At 42.8% G+C, this 7497-nt stretch overlaps 1 pseudogene; it reads right to left on the reverse strand.

Moving 5' to 3' along the window:
* Positions 1 to 6047: 6047 nt before the first annotated feature.
* On the reverse strand, positions 6048 to 7231 carry LOC116080410 (annotated as a pseudogene).
* Between the last annotated feature and the right edge of the window lie 266 nt (positions 7232 to 7497).

Below are 7497 nucleotides of genomic sequence, written 5' to 3' on the forward strand. Positions count from 1 at the left end.
TGAACATCTATGCTCCAAATGCAAGGGCACCCACATTCATAAAAGAAACTTTGCTAAAGCTCAAAGCATATATCGCACCCTACACAATAATAGTGGGAGACTTTAACACCCCACTCTCAACAATGGACAGATCATGGAAACAGAAACTAAACAGAGACACAGTGAGACTAACAGAAGTTATGAACCAAATGGATTTAACAGATATTTATAGAACATTTTACCCTAAAACAAAAGAATACATCTTCTTCTCAGCACCTCATGGTACCCTCTCCAAAACTGACCATAAAATTGGTCACAAGACAGGCATCAACAGATACAAGAAGATTGAAATAATCTCATGCACCCTATTAGATCACCATGGACTAAGGCTGGTCTTAAATACCAATAAAAACAACGGAAAACACACATATACCTGGAAGCTGAACAACGCTCTACTCAATGATAACTTGGTCAAGGAAGAAATAAAGAAAAATATTAAAGGCTTTTTAGAATTTAATGAAAATGAGGACACATCATACCAAAACTTATGGGACACAATGAAAGCAGTCCTAAGAGGAAAACTCATAGCTCTGAGTGCCTCCAAAAAGAAACTGGAGAGAGCTTACACTAGCAGTTTGACAAAACACCCGAAAGCTCTAGAACAAAAAAGAAGCAAATACACCCAAGAGGAGTAGACGGCAGGAAATAATCAAACTCAGGGCTGAAATCAACCAAACAGAAACAAAAACTATTCAAAGAATCAACAAAACCAGCCGGGCAGTGGTGGCGCACGCCTTTAATCCCAGCATTTGTGAGGCAGAGGCAGATGGATTTCTGGGGATTTTTGAGTTCGAGGCCAGTCTGGTCTACAGAGTGAGTTCCAGGACAGCCAGAGCTATACAGGGAAACCCTGTCTTGAAAAAAAAAAAAAATCAACAAAACCAGGAGCTGGTTCTTTGAGAAGATCAACAAGATAGATAAACCTTTAGAGGGAGTAACCAGAGAGCACAGAGAGAGTATCCAAATTAATGAAATCAGAAATGAAAAGGGAGCCATAACAAGGGAATATATCTTAAAACAATTATTCTGTTTGATGAATATTAACAGTTGAAAATATTAAAATCATGTTCTGCAAACATCATGAAAATATTATTGATAATTTTTCTCACTGTGCTTGAAATTAGCATTTTCTTTTTATTTATTTATTTAATGTGTATGAGTACACTGTAGATGTACAGATGGCCGTGAGCCATCATGTGGCTGCTGGGAATTGAATTCAGGATGGCCCTGCTTGCTCCAATACACTGTAGCTGTCTTCAGAGAATCCCAGCCTTTAATCCCAGCCTTTAATCCCAGCACTCAAGAGGCAGAGGCAGAAGGATATCTGGGAGTTCAAGGCCAGCCTGGTCTGCAGAGCTAGTTCCAGGACAGCTGGGGCTACACAGAGAAACCTGTTTTGAAAAACCAAACACAAAACAAAATAACAAAATCACCCCAAACAAGCAAATAAACAATAATATGTTGCTAATTTGTTGAGTGCATTGTATAAGCATTTTACATATATTCTCCTATTCACTCCTCATAATACCCATAATACAGATGAGGAATAGAGAGACAGGAAGGTTATATAATATGCCCAAAGGTCAAGATCCTAAGTATAGTCATGTATACATGTTTTGCATAACTATGATGGTGATCTCCTAAGAGTACGATGAAGCTGGTACACCTCTCCTTCCTCTTCTTCCCCCACTCCTTCTCTTTCTTCCTCTCCCTGAGGAACAGAGAAGGGACTCAGAGCCCTGCATATACTAGTCAAGCACTCTGCTACTGAGCTGCCTCCAGCAGCTGAAGCACTCCTGTTCCTGGTGCAAACAGATCTTGTGGGATGTGTGTTAGTAGTGTATCACATCTCGTCATGTAGTGTACATAAAGCAGGTAACAAGGCACAGCTATGTCACTAGTTTTGTGATAACTTTAGAGAGTACCCTGGCTTACAAGAATGCATGTGCCACTTTGATGACAGCAGCTTCATCCACAGGATGTTTACTGTGTCTATTGTCCAGTCATGAGACCAGGTGGGTTGACAGACCATCTAGTTTGACTTATGATATTTACACAGTGGCAAGCCTGCCTAGCCACACACTTCTCAGAAAGCTTTCTATTGTTAAGGGACATGCGACTATACTGTACAGGAATCTTAGGACCAGGGCTCTGCTCCCAATCACTATGGGAGTCTGCTTCCCTTTGCCACGGCTTCTTTCAGGATTCAGGAACTATAGGAGTGTGGGAAGGAGACAAAGATACAGACTACTGATAAAGCTACTCTAAATCTTCCAAGAGATCCACATCTTCTCCCACTCCATTTTTTCAGACTATCACTTCAACTTAATCAAAGAATCACAAAATCCCATCTCCAATCAAAAACCTGTTTATAATGGAGAGTGGTTGGGAGAGGGAAAGTCAGTTTTCCTCAATGACATGACACTGAAGTGATAGCTCAGCCACACTCCAGAGCAGGCTTCTTGTTCAGGAGTAGCTGGCCAAACACAAGACAGACTCCATGTTTTTTTGGTGTGTGTATGTGAGTATGTGTGTGTGTGTGTGTGTGTGTGTGTGTGTGTGTGTGTGTGTGTGTGTGTGTTTAAAGAGAGAGAGAGAGAGGGCATGAAATTAGTGAGGAGGACTTGGGGCAGAGGAACAAATTATCAAAATATATGATTTTTAAATTAAAAGTTTAAAAAGTACAAAAAAATTAATCAAGTCAATGTATCATTCTTCATATCAGGTACCCTTTCCTGTGATCTCCCCACAGCTCTCCTGACCCAGGTGAAACCTCCCATACCCATGCTTGTATTTTAAAACCATCTTCCTGGTTGTTACTTGGTGTTGCTTGGAAGGTCCCCTGTTACTTAGCAAGATTCTGAAATCCAACTTTCAAGAGAAGAAGCAGAGTTTCTGATGTGGCTGGAATTATCACATGCAAATCCTGTGTGATGTGGAAGACAAGGGTGAGGACTGGAGAGAAGGAGGCAGACTGACCAAGGGAGGAGGGCAGGGATGGGGAAGAGAAGAGGACAGAATACAGAGAAGATGTCCAGATAGACAGGGGACTGCTAGCTTTCCATATTACTCTAGAGTCCTTCATAAAGCATCTTTTATTTTATGTACATTGGTGTTTTGCCTGCATGTGTGTCTGTGTAAGGATGTCAGGTCCCCTAGAACTGGAGTTGCAGACAGTTGTGAGCTGCCGTGCGGTTCCTGGGAATCAAACTCAGGTTCTCTGGAATGACAGTCAATGTTCTTAACCTCTCAGCACCTTTGCAAAGCATCTTTGTTTCCTTAAATGTGCTCTCCTAAACCAGGCATAGGGTTCTGTGCCTATAATCCCAGCATTTGAGAGGTGGAGACCTGACGACCAGTTGTTGAAAGTCATCACAGCATAGGGTGAGAGACTAGTGATTATGTGGGACCCTATCTCAAAGACAAGACAAAACAAGCCAAAAGGAAGCAAAGACCCTACATTTAGCCAGTACTTACAACAGAGGTTCCCAACCAGTGGGTCTTGACCTCTTCAGGGATCAAACTACTCTTTTACAGGGGTTTCATATCAGATATCCTGTATATATTTACATTAAGATTCATAAACATAGCAAAATTACAGTTATGAAGTAGCAACAAAGTAATTTCATGGTTAGAGGTCAGCAGCATGAGGAACTGTATCAAAAGTTCGCAGCATTAGGGGGCTTGAGAACCGATGATTACAACCTCCATCCTCCAGCCATACAGTCCACATGCCGAGTCCGGTTTGATCCTCTAATTGTAGTTTGTGAAGCCAGGCCATTTTCTCTTCTGTTCTGTTTACATCCTACCATGTGGCCAGTCTTCTAAAGCTTTGTTTTCTTATGTGCTGCTTTTCACACCATCTGTGGCTCAGTCATGCCTGTATTTCACAGATCACCAGAGGAGATGCTTCATGATTTAAAACAAAAAAAAACCAGCTGTGGTTAACAATGCTGGGAAATCTAATATTCTCCTTTCAACAAATATATGCAAGTCTGAGGTTATGAGCTATACCCCCCAACACCCCCCCCCCAAAGCCAAGGCCAGATTGAACTTGTTTTTCTTCTTGGTATACCAACTACAGCATAAGGGAAGATGTCTACATTATGGTAGATCAAACCTTCTTGTGTGGGAGGGTCCTTTGCTCCCATGCATCGTGTATGGGTTAGTTGATTTGATCTCTCTTATTATCTCCCAAATATCACCCCATGTTTCTATCTTTACTCGGCTCTTGCCTTCACACTGAGACACTGAGTGCTTCAGTTCAGATCCTGAGGTCAGAGGGTTCCCTTGTGTTTGACTTTGTGCATCAGCCTCTTGTGGGCTGAGGCCAGCTTTTTTTTTTTTTTGACTAGGCGTTGTACTGACCTGAGAATGTCCCCAGAACCTGCTAATAATGGAGGCACTGTCCTATGCAGACATCTGTGATGGGATCAAAATAGTCACTGCCTCCTTCCTTCCCCAGACTGGCTGATTCCTCTCATTCCCCTCTCTTCACATCACTCCCTTCTTCTCCCTTAGGGAGAGAATGCTGACAGACTTTGATATCAGAACCTCCTTCAGGAGACTAAGAGGGAGCAGGAGGAGAGGCAGAGGACCAAATGGCAGCTGTGCAGGAGTCATGCACAGTTTACCTGGCTGCAAAAGAGTCGGTCCAGGCCAGCTGTGCTACTGATGTGGGGAAAGAAGAAGAGAGGAAATCTGAAAGCAGCCAGAAACACAGCAGAAATCCTCCCGCTGGAAGCCTAAAGGAGAGGAAGGGGCATTAAAAAAAAAAAATCCTAGGAGGCAAGGTGGTGGATGGCTGTAATACCAGCACTCCAGAGCCAGAAGCAGGAGGATTGCCACAAGTCTGAAGTTAATCTGCTCTATATAACAACTTCTGAGACAAGATAGCAAGACCTTTTCCAAAAAAAAAAAAAAAAAAAAATCACTGAGAACTTCTGGAATGTCCTTGGTGACATATGGCTCTCCCTAATCTATGAGATTTAGATTATGACTGGTTGCCACACTCTTGGGTCATGAGCCCACATCTGCAGCAGGAACCCCTATACGGTATGATCCTTGTTATTCCCTTGTACTGTACTGGTTTTGTGGGGCTGTGGGTCTAGGGTATGACATAGCTCTGGCACAGGACCACCCTCTGCATTCATGGTTTGACTTGCTTTATGCTGAATACGAAGAGGCTGCTTCTAGAACAGTGGCGTCTTAGAGAAAGTGGATGTTGGCCTGCAGCCTCGAGGCTGAAACCCTTGTGGGAAAAGGAAGACAATGGCCTCCAGACAACTTCTGTTAGAGTGGCCATGGTGGGGCCAGGCAAGCAGGACAGTTAAGCTGTCTTCACCCACGTGATCCTAGGACTCTGATGAACTGGTGTGCAGGCTGCCCGCTGTGCTCAGAGTGGGCATAGAAGGAAATGGCAAAAGGGTTTCTTACTCAAAGATCTAACTCATGGGGTGAGAAAGATGGCTCAGTGGTTAGGAGCACTCGTTGCTCTTCCAGAGGACATGGGTTCAAATCCCAGCACCTACACAGTGACTCATAACCATCTGTAACTCTAGTTTTCGAGAATCTGATGCACTTCTGGTCTCTCTGGGCACCAGGCATATATGTGGTATGAATATAAATGCAGGAAATTATCCATACACATGAAATAATAAAAGTTTTTTTTGGTCTCCTTTGTCATTTTAATTGAAGAACTGCTAATTATTCTTTTTAAACCTTTAAAAGCACCAAATTTTAATGTCTAAGTAAATTTGGGGGAGAAACACTATCAGGAACTTCTCTCTGGAACAAAACAATGACGTTCATTCTCCACATGTCCAAATTAAAGGCCTACTGAAACCAAAACAAAAGCTCAAACCCCACACAGAAGAAAAAAAGATACTAAAATCACATTCTTGGGGGGGGGGGTCAGCGCACTCCACAGTCTTTGCAGGGCTATCTAACTGTCCTTCGACTGACTTTTAAAAATTAACAACCTAACTCATCAAAATATACATTTTCCCCATTGGCTTTTTTAAATTAAAAATAATAATTAAAAATGAGAACCACATGAAGGAAGTCATGAACTCATTTGATGGCATATACAGCATACGGAGGTCACGGAGGTGGCTTGCAGCACACGTTATTCAGGGGATGCTCATCTTTAAGGCTTAGCTTTCTTCCAAACAGTGTAAAATACCCACAATTCCAAGTATGAAGGGATACAGACAATCTCTTTTGAGAATTCCAAAGGACAATACAGCTGCCCCAGCTGTTCTTCATAGAGTGATAGGGCTCAGTCAAGTTGACACAGTTCCTCTGTGTGAAGTATTTTCCATCCTGTTTCAGAACCTTCATTGACAGGTTGAAAATTAGTCTGAGGAACTCCCATGTGGAATCTTCTATGTAGAAATAGGGACAGCTGTCAAATCATTAATCACATAATCACACTCTCTCCCTCTTTGGCATATCTCTTCAGTACTGGGATACAGTTTTCTATAAGAACCTGATAGCAGTCTCCTTTAAGATTGTCTAAGACATCTCCACATGTTCTCCGCATGTTCTTATATGATGTTCTTACATCCATCAGTTACCATTTGGTCAATCTCTACCATAGTGATCATCTTTGGTTTCAGTTTGACAATTTCACATAATATGCCTCCATCGCCACCTCCCAGAATCAGTACATCTTTGCCAGTGCCCATGATAGCCCGGGTATATGCCAAGTCACTCTCTGCCAAATCAACATCGCCGCTGAGGATGAAAATATGCCCAAACTGTTTTGAGTGTAGAATTTTAATGCTCTGAAAAGGTGAATCTTCATCATACACCACTTCATCTATGTCATACTCAACCAGGCGCCCATCTGCAGTAGGCCAGTATCTGTCAATGGTGGGTAATCACTTCACCCGCCCAGTACTGTCTTGACTCAGTTCTCTCATTTTTTTTTCTTCTATTTTGTTCAAAAGGCTGTCAGTTTCTTGTTTGCCTTGCACATCACTGTCATGAAGGTCCAGCCACACCAATCCATGTGGATAGTTTCTCAAATTGGCAAAGCTGCCATTCTTGCTAGTGTAGGTTGCTAAATACCCATGGTCCTGCCAGGTGTGCACTGACTCTGTCATCCCCTGCTCCTGAAAAATGGCCTCACCATCAGCTCTGGCTCCGAGTATGTGAAGTTGAGCATGCTGTGTCTTGCTGCTGTCATAGTGTGGCAAGGCCCTGTGCCATGCCTGGGGAGGTGACCGAGGGAGACTGAGGGACCACGGCGTGTCAGACTGCGGGCTGGCGGGGAGTGCAATAAAAGTTTTTTTAAAGTATTGTTGAACAGTGTTGTGTGGGAGTGGGGGGGGGGTTAGCTGGAATCCAATCTGTGTAAATTTATCTACTTGCTTATTTTTGAGACAGACTTCAAATTTCCTATGTAGCTAAATTGAGTGTTTGATTCTCCTGCCTCTACTTCCAGAGTCCTGA

This window comes from Mastomys coucha, unplaced genomic scaffold, assembly GCF_008632895.1.
Source record: "Mastomys coucha isolate ucsf_1 unplaced genomic scaffold, UCSF_Mcou_1 pScaffold6, whole genome shotgun sequence".
NCBI lineage: Eukaryota > Metazoa > Chordata > Mammalia > Rodentia > Muridae > Mastomys > Mastomys coucha.